Genomic DNA, 14440 nt, shown 5'->3' on the forward strand with positions numbered 1-14440 from the left:
GGTTGGGGAGCATGGGGAGGTAGGAGGGGGATAGGGGATTTTCAAAGGGGAAACTAGGAAAGGGGATAACATTTGAAATGTAAATAAAGAGAATATCAAATTAAAAAAAAAGAAGAAGAAAAATATACCACAGGCTCGTCAACAGGGCAATCTTGTGGGGATATTTTCCCAAGTGAGATTCCCTCTTCTAAAAGGATTTTAGATTTCTCAAATTTACAGAAAGCAGAAAACTGGTAGGTATTAATGCATTACTGGTGGGGTCCACCCACACATGTGCTTACTAGCAGGTGCTACACGCTAGTGCTTGGGCCTCTATAGATTCTGCTGGCTCCTCTGTGGTGGGAAACCCAATGCAGAGGGACAGATAATGCCAACATGAGAGGCACATTCTTTTCACATGCCACTTCTACCATATGCTGTGTATTAGAAGGACTCATTTGGCTCAGCTTCCACTCAAGAGGAGGTTCTATCAAAGAGATGAGAGCACTGTGGGGCAAGGTAGAAATAGCTGCTGTTGAGGCTTTCTGCCACAAAGACTGTAGAAAAACATTTGTGATAAGAGCTTTCTGCAACTTATGAAGAGGGCATGTATATTTTTTTGTAAGTCTGAAATTGCCTCAGGATATAATTTTCACACGCTGTAGTCAGAGTGGTAAATTTTATGATTAATTTACTGGTGGATACAAGGACTGCTGTAAAAATCTCATTCTCCAGATTTGTTACTGTCAGGTATGTTTCGCTGAAGGAAAAAAAATTCTAGAAAATAGTAAGTGAGAAAACCTCAGGATAGAACTTGGTGGTATCTAGGCTAATCAAACTCTCATAAGCAAGAGGATTGGGCAAGCAAACAGAAACTCTGGGTTTGAAATGACTGATTATCAAGAAGATTGCATTGTTTAAAGAAGTTTTGCTACCCCATTTCAATCCCAAAGTGGAATCCCTGATCCTTTGCAAGTTAAATTATTCTCACCAAACAGCCATATCAAGCTTATAAAATTGGAAACAGAAATGTGTCTGTAAATGCTTCCCAAAGGAGTGTCAATTACCATGCCCAAACATTTTCCCAGTAGACTGAAAAGCAGGTACCGTAGAGTGACCAAGGATGCCTGGGGCTTTGAATAAAAGAAACAGGCAACCATCCAGAGAACTGTGACTCTGAAAATGAAGTTTTCCTTAAATAGTAGAAATATTTAAATTGGGATCATGAGACCATAATCTTAAAAAGAAGAACAGCTAGAAAACAGTACAAGTCTGAGTTCCCGAGAAAGAGTGGTGGGCATGGCCCAACTGCAGTACTACAACTGGCTTGGCAAAAAAATAATTATAGAGAATGCAAACTATATAAATTACTTTTGTAATGTTTTTAAAAGTTTATTTTGAGAGTTTTATACAGATTCAATTTCATATGAAATATGACCAGATCTACCCTTATTCCTCTCAACTTACCCCCATATCTTGCTAATACAACCAACTTCATGTAAAATGTATATTCTTAGTGAATCTATCTATCTATCTATCTATCTATCTATCTATCTATCTATCTATCTACCTACCTATCTATCTCTCTCCATATATATACATACATACATATCCACTAAGTCTAGTTAGTGCTGACAATATGCACATAGGTGTGGGGCCATTCATGACAATTCTACAGTGGATTCATCCCTTCCCCAGCAATTGTTCATTGCCATTAGTGATAGAACTAAGCAGCAGATTCAACAAAATCATACCAGGCAACATGTCTCATGTCGGAGGTTTATTAAAATCAAGAGATACAGAGGCTACCTCTGGAGGAGAGGAAGGAAAGGGTTTGGGGAGAATAATTGCAACCTTTTATAGGTCCATGGTGCATGCACAGGAGGATATGTGTCAAGGGCAACAATGGGAATGCGTCTCCTTTGGGCAGCTACTGATGATGTGTCTTGTTGTCGGGCCAAGTTCCTCTGGGGTGGGAAGATGTCTGATTGCCAGTGTTGTTCCAGGATTCATGGAGGTGCCTGATTGCTAACAACTAGCTCCTTAGATAGGATAGGGTTGGAGATTATACTCAATTTATCTCTGGAGTTTAACTGGTTTGACCTTGTGTGGGTAACCATTGCTTCTGTGATTCATGGTTGCTGTAGCCATGTCATGTCCAGAAGAACTAATTTCACAGCACGCATACTTGTCCTCTGACTCTTAAGTTCCCTGAGCCTTGGAGGTGAAATGGTTAATAAAGTTATGTATTTAGGGCTGAGCATTTAGTTTTTTATTTTCAATGCTTTGACTAGTTATACATTCTTCTATTGACTGCTGCCTATTGCAAAAAGAAGCTCCTCTAACAGAGGTGGGTGGCCACTCAGGTCTGTGGGTATATACATAAATATTAACAAGGCAATTTGACATTAGCATTTGGCAAAATAACAATAGTAGGTTCTACCTTAGGGAATGAAAACTGTATGACCATAGACTTTTAACCAGGATTACAGTACCAGGCTTAAAATTCCTTTGTGGAACAGGCTTCAAATCCAACCAGAGATTAGATAGTTGTGACTGTTACACCAGTAAAGTACATCTTTCTTGACCCGTTGGTATTATAGCATCCAGGGTTCAGAGCTGGGCAAGACCATTGGTGTGCTCCAGTATTCTGAAAGGTAACCATCAGGGAGACAGTGTCCCTGCTGATGTTTAGACTGATTCTTCTGTGTCCTACAGGCAGTGCACATAGTTATGATGGATAATCAATGTCAATAGTTGTTTTGGAGACCTCTGACGCCTCCATGGCCAACAACTCATAAGGAGATATTCCATGCTTTGAACTACAATGCTCATTATTAATTCATGCTCTCTGGAAGGGGCACTGTCCACCAATGCTGGGTAATTCCATTTGAATTCTTTCTAAAGCTCCAATGGCTTTTGAAATTACCATATTAAATGGGAGGCTTCCATAAGGCTTTTTACACATCATTCATTTTGGTTAAGTCATTTGCTATCCCTTTTCTTCTTTATCATCTCAATACCTATCTTTGCTTAATCTTTCAACCCCCAGCAGTCTCCCTATTTGTCCTTTAGTCTGAGTTGTAAGTCATAAAACTCAGTCCTTCCCAGGGTTCAGTGTGATCCCATTGCTCGCTTTTACTGATCACCATGGCTTTGGGCTCCTGATTTCTTATCTGTATTTGCCTTTCCTGATGATTCCATACTTCAAAGCCATTTTTAACGTTTATGGATGAAAGACATGAATGTCAGATGCAGCATTGCCTGGTTTGACAGAATCCAAGGCATACTCTCCCCAAATGTAAAACATATTTATCACAGTATACAGTGTCCCTTGTATCAATCCAGGAAGCTATAATAAATGCAGTCCTGAGACATAAGCTGATCATCTTCCACCTAAGGGGCCACTCTTTGCTTTTCCCACGATTCACACTAGAGCTGCTTGCTCTAAGTTTTGCAATGTTGCCTGAGATGATTTCTATCCCAAGTCATTTTTCTCTTTTGAAGCATTTCTTGAGTTACATGCCTTTAAAAAAAGACATTTACCCATTGTGATAATTTGTATATGCTCACCCCAGGGAGTGGCACTATTAGAAGGTGGGGCCCCGTTGGAGTAGGTGTGTCACTGTGACAGTTGCCTTTAAGACCTTCACCCTAGCTGCCTGGAAGTCAGTATTCTGCTAGCAGCCTTCAGATGCAGATGTAGAACTCACAGCTCCTCTTCCACCATGCTTGCCTGTACGATGCCGAATAGACTGAACCTCTGAACCTATAAGCTAGCCCCAATTAAATGTTATTCTTATAAGAGTTGCCTTGGTCATGATGTCTGGTCACAGCAGTAAAACCCTAACAAAGACACCCATATAATCTAAGATGTGAAATTCATTGGCACAAAGTTGACCATGCCATTCTTCAATAATTGCTCTGCTGTCTGAAGAATCTGTACTCATCTCCTCCCCTTCTTCTGGTCTGTTCCATCCACCTTCTTCCATTGTTAATCTAGGATTAGTATTCTTTCCCCCTTTCTTGATCATTTATATGAAGTTATGCTATGTCTTTTAAATCAAGCTCTAATTCAAACTATTTTTGTCACTTCATTTTTCTCTCCTAAAATGTGATTTGGTCAGCAAATGGGGAGGCTACAGGACTGGGTGTGGTCAGCTCACGTGAGGCTGAGAGAACAGTGGAGGTGGGAGGCAGGACCTGATAAGGGACACATTCAGTGACTCAGAAAGTGGGTGGATGCAGAACTGGAGTGGAAAATAGCAGTGTCTACACACCCTTCCGCAGTCAGCCCAGGGATATTTCCTGGGAATGTATTGTTAAAGGACTACTTCCCCGTCTGTTGAGGAACTGCCAGTTTGCGTTCTATAGATGCACACTAAACCCACAGGAACTCTAGGAGAGTTGAACTATATATAGAGTATACATTTCCCTTAAGTCAGAAAGGAAAGAACACAGGATTGAAGAGTCCAGACGGGAAAGAGATGCGTTTTCTATGTTCTGTTTATGTAAGCCATAATTACCTCCAGGATACTGAAACTGTAGCGTTTCCTACCTCTCATTTTTCTCACAAGTGTTATCAATTGTTTAATTAAAAATACATATTTTATTACTGTCCATGTTACAGTTTGGTCTATGAGAACGTGTGTTAAACAGCACAGGAAAATACCAAGAATTTCAAGAATAAAAATAAAATTGAAAAATAAGATAAATCAAATAAATATAAAATAATAAAAATTCAAGGGCAAGCAGAAAACAAATAATGGCAGCAAAAAACAAAGACTGACCTTCACTGTAGGGTCCTTAGCCTGTGGTGTCAACAGCTGTGACAGTAGTGACAAGTTCATCACCATATGCAGTGGGCCCAAGTGTCACTGTAGTGTGGACTGTTAGCAGACTTTCTAAAGAGCTGGTGGTGAGGATCAGTCAGCCTCCAGGGGTCCCTGAGTAAGTGAAAGAGCCAAAGGTAACATTTACCTAGCATTATTCTGTAAGAGTTTTGGATTTCCTAGGCTAGCAGTGTGGCTATGGAAGCTGGCCCACCTGGTCTTGTTTTCTGTTCAAGACTTGGCTAGTTGCTGTATCCAGTCTCTAGCTGCTTTGTGGGTTCTTCTTTCTTCTACCCTTCTCCATCATTCTTCTACTCTTACAAACCCCTAACACTAGATAGGAGAGGAAAACGGATAGAAAGGAAAGGGGGCAACATTTTTATTAGACTACTTCCTGCTGATTAGAGATATTGAGTTCCTTGGGGAAAGTTTGATCTTCACTATTAGGATATCTAATTTCTTCTTGTTGTTGTTTCTTCTTTGTGCACCACTACTTAACAAACCTACTTAACAAAGTGCAACCACCAACAATGAACCAACAACCAACAATCTATCATACCTCTTAGGGCTCTAGTTTGTATATATTCTCTGAAAAGTCCCCAGAATTCCAAAATTGCTGAAACTATTTGCTGCTGGCAATATTACACCCCTGCTAGAGTACTAGGCGAATCATAGTCAGCTGCTGTGGACAATCTAAAGCAGTCTCATATCCCACATCTGGGATTAAAATGAAAGCATATTCCCATAATCTCTCTCTCTCTCCCTCTCCCTCTCCCTCTCCCTCTCCCTCTCCCTCTCCCTCTCCCTCTCCCTCTCCCTCTCTCTCTCTCTCTCTCTCTCTCTCTCTCTCTCTCTCTCCCTCTCCCTCTCTCTCCCTCTCTCTCCCTCTCTCTCCCTCTCCCTCTCCCTCTCCCTCTCTCTCTCTCTCTCTCTCTCTCTCTCTCTCTCTCTCTCTCTCGGTGTTTTAAAGAAACCAAAATTCTCACTACAAGTTGCCTTTCAAGAATAATTGTTTCATAGTTTAAATTAGGGAGCCTGATCTTTCATTTTATAAAAACATCTTCACAAAGGTAGACAGTGCTGAAAGGTACCTGTGAAGAAATGCTACACATCCAGATTTCATATGCATCAAGAACATGTTAAACCTGGTCTGGGAGAGGGTGCAGGAGATGTAGCTCAGCTAATAGAATGCTTTTCTATCATGCATGAAGCCATGGGTTGGACTCCTCAGCACCACGTGAGAGCAGGCGTGAGGTGCACACATGTAATGCTAGCCCAAGAGTCGCGTCAGGAAGGCCAAAAATTTAAGATCCTTTGTAGATACATAGTAAGTTCAAGCCACCCTGGCTATTAGAAATTGTACCCCCAAATAAAATCTGATCTTGAACATTCACCGAGGTCTGTTGCTCTTGCTTCGGGTCCCTGAACTACTCTGTGAGATTCATGGCCTCACATTCCACATAATAGGTTCAAAATGTGACCTCAAGTGTTCACAGAAGTGCTGAAACTCATATGTATCTGACCCCAGAACACTGCTTCAAGAGTACACTATAGACGGGGTACACTGAGAAAGCAATGTGATAGAATGTTCTGTGATGGTCCCCACAAAGTGCTCTGTACTACCTACCTAGTATTCAGAAGTAAAGCTTTTAGCTGTTATATTTTACTTTAGTTGAGTCTGCTCAGAGTTCTCTATATGTTAACATACTTCACGCTATTGTTTTCAAACACCATGGTCCACAGACCCCATCAGAGTCCTGACTTACAGTTGCCCCAGAGCCTCAGGTTTGCAGCATCCCTGCAACAAACATTTCTATTTAGAAATAGCATAGTACATGGAGAGATGGCTCAGTGGTTAAGAGCACTGACTGCTCTTTCAGAGGTCCTGAGTTCAAATCCTAGCAACCACATAGTGGCTCACAACCATCAGATATGGGATCTGATGCCCTATACTGGTGTGTCTGAGGACAGCTACACTGTACTCACATAAATCAATCAATCAATCAATCAATCAATCAATCAATCAATCAAAAAAAGAGAAAGAAATAGCATAGTATAAAGATTCAAGCTGTAGAGACAGTCACAGAGAGGTGATGCCATGGATGGTGTTAATAGTATCCTTGGGCTTCTTTTTTTTTTTTTAAAGAGGGAGCCTGGGTGGAGGTTAAGATGAGCTAATAAGGTCCATCCATAACAATTCCAGGGCGTTGGCAGGAGGAAGATTTCCTTAGTTCCAGCCCCAGGAGGGAAGCTTCCAACCAGCTCAGGGATGTGCTAGGCTAGCAACTATCTTCCTTCAGGGAAGGGATATCAGTCTATTTTCTCTTGTCCCTGTGGGATGATCCTATGGGCTGGGTCAGGAGGAGGAAGGGCAGGGGTGGGATAACCTGGCATTGTTTCATATGCTCATATTGCTGAGTTCCTCACAAGATGAAGCAAGACAGGCTCTGCCTTAAAATAGAACTTTATCCCAAGTCTTGTTTTTTCCTTCTGGCTTTTCCAAAAGCTAACTAAGTTTAATTAAAAAAATATCATTACAGGGGAATTAGTTAGGAGGGGGGATCTGAACTCAGTGCACACAGGCATTGTTCTAGATATTATTTTCTAAATTCTGTGCTCATATAATATTTTCATTATATTAGATAGTAAGGATAAAAGTAGAAGATCATCTATTATGGAAAACTTAGGACAAAAGTGAAAATGCACTCTCATGTAGCTATCACTGATGGAGAGTGACCTGTGCCTTCAGTGTCTCTCAGCCACTGGGGGTAAATTTGAAGTAAACTTCATACAACATTTTGTCCTCCAGCCTGTATTCTGATTGGTAAGAACATAAGCACACACTCCTGTGATACGGGAGTTTATGGTAATGTGTTAAGCACCTTATATCATATCCAGTGAGCATTCCTCTGACTTTATGGTGTCACAAATGCCTTCAAAAGGTATTTTGTTTGAAAAACAGGCTCAAAACAAGCTGTGTGTAATGTTCCTAGTGGGCAAGTCACACTCTCCCTTCATTCCAAGGTTACAGTTGCCAGCTGTACTGTGCACTGATTTTGATTGTGCTAATTAACAATGTGTTACATGTTGACCTCTGAGTCTATCATCAACCAGGGACATTTCTGGCTCCTGCTGCTTCTGCAGTCAGCCCACCCCTCCACAGCCGGGCTCCTCTTAACAGGCATTTTTACCTGTTCCTGGGAGTTCTCATCAGGTGTTTTTTGGTGTATGTGTCTTGTCTGTGAGACTCATTTGTGTTGGTGTGATTGACATTTTATTTTCAGTAATCCCCTGGTGAATTATAAACTCTTCTGCCATTCATATGATATAGATTGCTTTTGTATGGGCTGTTATTCTCAGCTCTGCTACTGGTCATTTTGTCCTTGTGTTTTACAACTGAACCCTCTTTTCTGAAATAGCTTAATAGACTACCTGTACATTCTAGCCTTTAGAAACCCTCCTTGCAGTTTTCAAAGTGGGAGTTCCAGTTATCCCAGGCCCTTAAAAATACTGGACACGGGTGGAGCTGCAGATCTCAAATCTCTCTGAAGACAACTGTGACACACCAATGGGGAACACCACACCACAGCACTTTTTCATGTGCTAAATGCTGAGCAAAGTATTGTAGAGCTTATTATGCGAAAATAGCATAAAACTCCCTCCAAGCCACGTGGACAGATGCGTCGGAAGCAGGAGTGAGTTCTGTCTTTTGACTTGAGTCCCATCCCGTGGATGTCACATAATGCATGTCTGAATATTCCAGTAGCTGAACAACACAAAATCTGTAACACCATTGTTTTGGTTATATTAGGTGAGAAATACTTGTGTATGCTATCTTTCTTTCATTTTAAGGTTATTTTTAAAGATTTATCTTATTTTTAAAAATTGTGTATACATGTATGTGTCTTATGTATGGATTTGTGCACCTGAGTGTAGGGTAGGCTTGGAGTCTAGAAGAGGAAATCAGATCCCTTAGGGATGCTGGATGTGGGTGCTGAGAACAGAACTCAGGGCCTCTGTGTTATTTATTTATTTATTTATTTATTTATTTATTTATTTATTTTCAAAAACAATTTTTATTAGATATTTTCTTCATTTACATTTCTTTTTTAATTTATTAGGTATTTTTTTCATTTACATTTCCAATGCTATCCCAAAAGTATCCCCCATACCCTGCCCCCATAACTCCCCTACCCTCCCACTCCCACTTCTTGGCCCTGGCATTCCCCTGTACTGAGGCATATAAAGTTTGCAAGACCAAGGGGCCTCTCTTTCCAATGATGGCCAACTAGGCCATCTTCTACTACATATGCAACTAGAGACACGAGCTCCGGGGGGGAGGGGGTACTGGTTAGTTCATATTGTTGTTCCACCTATAGGGTTGCAGACCCCTTTAGCTCCTTGGGTACTTTCTCTAGCTCCTCCATTGGGGGCCCTGTGATCCGTCCAATAGCTGACTGTGAGCATCCACTTCTATGTTTGCTAGGCCCTGGCATAGCCTTACAAGAGAAAGCTATATCAGGGTCCTTTCAGCAAAATCTTGCTAGTGTATGCAATGGTGTCAGCATTTGGAGGCTGATTATGGGATGGATCCGTGGGTATGACAGTCTCTAGATGGTCCATCCTTTCATCTCATCTCCAAACTTTGTCTCTGTAACTCCTTCCATGGGTGTTTTGATCCCAGTTCTAAGAAGGGGCAAAGTGTCCACACTTTTGTCTTCCTTCTTCTTGAGTTTCATGTGTTTTGCACATAGTATCTTGTATCTTGAGTATTCTAAGTTTCTGGGCTAATATCCACTTATCAGTGAGTACATATCATGTGAGTTCTTTTGTGATTGGGTTACCTCACTCAGGATGATGCCCTCCAGGGTATTTGCCAGGCACTGGCAAAGCCTCACAAGATATAGCTATATCAGGGTCCTGCCAGCAAAATCTTGCTGACATATGCAATAGTGTCTGAGTTTGGTGGCTGTTTATGAGATGCATCCCCAGGTGGGGCAGTCTCTGGATGGTTCTTCCTTCTGTCTCATCTCCAAACTTTGTCTCTGTAACTCCTTCCATGGATATTTTGTTCCCCATTCTAAGGAGGAACAAAGTATCCACACTTTTGTCTTCCTTCTTCTTGAGTTTCATGTGCTTTGCAAATTGTATCTTGGGTATTCTAAGTTTCTGGGCTAATATCCACTTATCAGTCAGTGCATATCATGTGAGTTCTTTTGTGATTGGGTTACCTCACTCAGGATGATTGCCTCCAGATCCATCTATTCACCTAAGAATTTCATAAATTCATTGTTTTTAATAGCTGAGTAGTACTCCATTGTGAGAATGTACCACATTTTCTGTATCTATTCCTCTGTTGAGGGACATTTGGGTTCTTTCCAGCTTCTGGCTATTATAAATAAGGCTGCTATGAACATAGTAGAGCATGCGTCCTTATTACAAGTTGGAACATCTTCTGGGTATATGCCCAGGAGAGGTATCCTTTGTACTCTTGACTGCTGAGCCATCTCACCAGAAATGGTTGGTTTTATATGGTGACAGATTATTTCTTTGCCCAAGCCCTTACTAGGCCTCTACTGTGACCTGTAAGGACTTGAACAAACACTATTTCTAACAGCTTAGCCATGTTTCCCAATTCCACCCTCTCTAGAGCACATGGACTGCCAAGATGGTGTCCTGCTTGAGCCAGCCTTCCCTGAGTGTAGAGCTCCATCTGCAGTCCCAGTAACCAGGGAAGCCAGAATCTTAGCCCTGGTGACAGGCTGCTGGTAGATACTGCAGGCTTAGTCACAGCTGCTGACTCTTAGCTACATCTCACTTATCTGAGTCCCCTGCAGCCTGTTCTCCATTCTCCTCCTTCCTCTCTCCTTATTTTCTCTATTGCAAGCAGATTTCTCCTTTGCACAAATTGAATATGAGCTCATTTACACTGACTCCTTCTGGTTGCAGTAGACCTGACTGACCTCACTCTGCCATCTAGTGATGGGGGATGTGTTTTTTTTTTTTTTTTATGTGCTCACTGGCCACACTTCTTTTCTGTTTATTTTACTTTGCATATTTATTTTTTGTTTATTAGGTTGGGCTATCTTCCTGAGTGTTCTTGTGTGTATAAATGTTTTTCCCTGTATTGAGAACATATCATTCTCAGAGAACCAGATGCATTAGTTAGGACCACACAGTTGAAAAATTAAAGAACATAAATTAAACATAAGGCAGTTGCAAGATAATGAATGTCCTTGGAGAATTTAGAAAGGGTGGGATCATGCATGGGGCCTCTTCAGAGGAGGCCTAATCCCTGGGAAGAACAAGAATAGGGAAAATGTAATAAAAACAGAAATTCCATAGAGGGAATGTGTATGGTAAGGAATAGATCATTTGCCTATATGTGCTAGGCTATGGGTTCTGTGCCCAGCACTACCAAGGGGAAAAAAGACATAGCAATGTAGAAGAAAGGATGGAATCTTTAAGATAATTGGAAGGTTTCTGTGAAGTCGTGCATCTGTGGATGCCAAGAAAAAGAGTGCAAACCAGAGTATGTGAAATTGTGGATAGAGTAGCTATTGTGAAGAACATTGGAAGGCAGAATGCAAAACAACCCTAGTTTATTTGGTGTGTTTTACATGATTAGGGAACTCTCTATGTGTCTCTAAAATAGCTTTTGCTGTACAAATTGAGAATGGTTGCTTCTGTGACTTTATTATATTATCACTCTGATGAGGCCCATTCTTATGCACCCACTGTAATAGTCCTGTGAGTCTGAAGCTGCCATCAGTGTTGAGGCTTCTCAAGGACTTGCTTTGCTGGGTGGGGAACATCCTGCCTGGGGGAACTTGCCTTTCCTGAAGGAAAAGTGAGGTGTCCCAAGCGGAAGGAAAAGACATTCAGAACTAGGGAAGTTGTCCACTCCCAGGAATGATGGGGGAGGGATGGCTAGGGAGTAGCCTGGAAAGGTTCAGAAGGGGACAGTCCCAAGCTACCAGGTCATTGTGGCCACTGTTATTCAGGACAATGCAAGCTTCAACTTGGCCTACCCTCATTCTCATGCAGATCTGTAGTCATATCCATGAGCCATCATGGAATAGTCCATCTTGGGAGGAGATGAGAGTTGGTGTGCTGGAACCCAGACCAGAGTGCTGCAGAATGAGTCTCAGCCATATACGTTCATGCTTGGCTTAGGGAAGGAGCTCTGTAAACATGTGATGCTGTTCATCTTTCCAGGTTGTGTAACAGGTGGACATGAGCCAGGTCCTTCTGCATGCAGGATTTTCTTTGCCAGGGATGCTTCACTCCTGGAATATACAGCACTCAGTTCCAAGAGCTCATTGCGGCCATATTTTCTGCTTCCTTAGACCAGTGATCATCTCTCAAGTGAAGAGGCAAGGTTTGTCTAGGGATGCCTAGAGTGAGTTGCTGGCCTGTTGAAAGCACTGAATGTTGTGAGCTTCATGTTGACAGAGGATAAGCAATTATGCCTAAAGACCACAAGACACTTGAACTTTCATGAAGTAGATTTTAGAAATATCCATTCACATAATTCACTAAAGCATCTTATGGCCTACTGGGCCAGATAAATTTTACTTTATGCTGTTTGGGGTGTATTTACAGACTTTATTCTACCTTATATTTTTCTAGTCAAAGAAGTATGTAGGGAAACTATGTTAAAGTTTTTCCTTTGCCTAGATTAGTCTAATCATTGCTTACTTAGCTTTTCCTTATTTTTCTACAAACCCTTACAAGACACTCCCATGGGCCAGAAGCAGCGCTCCTCTCTGGAGGCTCAAGACAGAGGTCTCTGAAGGCAGGACCATCTTGTGAGAGGGATGATACCCAATAGGGCATCACATTAGGCGCTAGCTGATTTATTAATTCCACTTCTGTCTGGAATGTTGAATGCCTCGCCCCCACCCCCCAAGTGACAGATCTTTCATCTTCACATGGTAGAGGGCAAAGGACAAAGAGGCAAAGATGGTACCAATTTCATTCACGGGAGCACAGATTTGATGTCTGAGTCACCTCTTAAGGTCTCATTTCTTAGTACTCAGACAAAGAAACTAAAGTTCAACATGGGTTTGGGATGCAATAAGCACTAAAACCATAGCAGACACCTCAGCTCTTTGTAAAGACCTTTAATTTGATGCTGCAAACGTTAGGTGGAAACTCAATTTTCACATATAGACAAAAGCAAAGGAACGGGTCCAGGTGAGTTTGTGGGTTTAGCATGTATCAAGTGTTTGGAATGAGAATGTAGCAAAAGTTTGGAAAGGAATATTTTTCCTGATTGAGGAGACAGCAGGAACTGGGTTTGTTTTCAGTAGAGAATTTAGCTCCATCAAGTGTTCAGACTTTGACAGGAACAATGTATGCATGTATTAGTTTTATAACCAAAAATAAACTTAGCTTAGACATTTCCATTTTGGGAAAAACTAAAAGCAGAATCAAAATTAGTGTTTTACAAAATTTGTATTACAAGCCAAATAAGAGAATTACCTTACCAGGTCTGTAAATCTTGGTAGGGACAGAGCTATGTGCATCTACTGCAAGTTATGTGCAGACCAGCAAACATTTTCCTACTAGGAACCATCTCACTCAATTGAGGTGATTCCTCAGTTGCCATGGAGAAGTTGTAAATTGGAATGGAAGTCGAAACAGGCCATACTCAAGTTACCAGGGTCACTGGTCTCAAAGGACTTGGCTGTGTCATAGCCACTGACAGATGAAGTGTGCATATTTGGTCTCATGGCTGCAAGAAAAAATAGATTGCACACATTTGGATTAAGTTTTTCAGTTAACATATAAAACAATAGGTCTGGAACTGTTAGACTCAAATCTGCACACAATCAAATTGTAGCCTTTGAGGCAAAGCTTGCCACATCTGGAGGCAAAAGCACTGGTCCATTTAAACAGCTTGCCTCTCTGCTCTCTGTATATGTGGCTGACAGACCTTTGTTTTCTGTGTCCCATCCATCTGCTGTTCTTGAAGAAAAACTCATTCCCCAAATCACCCTCAATGGGAAGCAAGCCATTTTACTCTAAGGCCATTTCTGCCCTATAAGTTCTGTAAGTTTAGCTGGTCTACAGCTGCCTACATCCAGTTGTGAGATCTTTTTCCTTTGAATTGAATGGACTCTGAGAGGCAGAATCTGGGAGATTTGCATTTCTAGTGGGAACAGTTTGTTTAGTTTCATTGTCGCCCTCACAGACTTGGTCATCAGTGAAAGTTCCTGCAGCTCTTGTTTGACGATGCTGACACTTAGCAGGGAGGATGATGATTGTATCTTCCGGAGTGTCATGAGATGAGGTCCCAGAGGGACTCACTCCCTGCAGAATGCTCTGAGAAAACGAGGAAGACCTGGCTGCACTGAGGCCACCAGGCTTTGTGGGTGTCAACTTCCAGCTTGTTCTGGGATTCTGCTCAGCAGATAACATGTGTGCACCTCCCACATTTACATAAATACACACATATTTAAACGCAGAAACACACTTTCTGCTCTATTGTTGGCCTTTTTCATTATTTTTATTGATAGTGCTGGACATTCTGTCTAGTATTCCATGAGTGCTCAATAAATATTTCTGAAAGAATAAATAAAGACACAACGGAATGGCTTTCCCAACTTTCCCAGGGAAACAAA

The 14440-nt window shown here is 41.5% G+C and overlaps 1 non-coding gene across 1 annotated transcript; it reads left to right on the forward strand.

The window, feature by feature from the left end:
- The first annotated feature begins 13233 nt into the window (after nt 1-13233).
- Nucleotides 13234-13553, forward strand: Gm24221. Its single transcript, XR_003954250.1, has one exon. It is a non-coding gene; the product is annotated as a small nucleolar RNA U85 (small nucleolar RNA).
- Nucleotides 13554-14440: the final 887 nt, after the last annotated feature.

Source organism: Mus musculus, chromosome 2 (assembly GCF_000001635.26).
Source record: "Mus musculus strain C57BL/6J chromosome 2, GRCm38.p6 C57BL/6J".
NCBI classification, from domain to species: domain Eukaryota; kingdom Metazoa; phylum Chordata; class Mammalia; order Rodentia; family Muridae; genus Mus; species Mus musculus.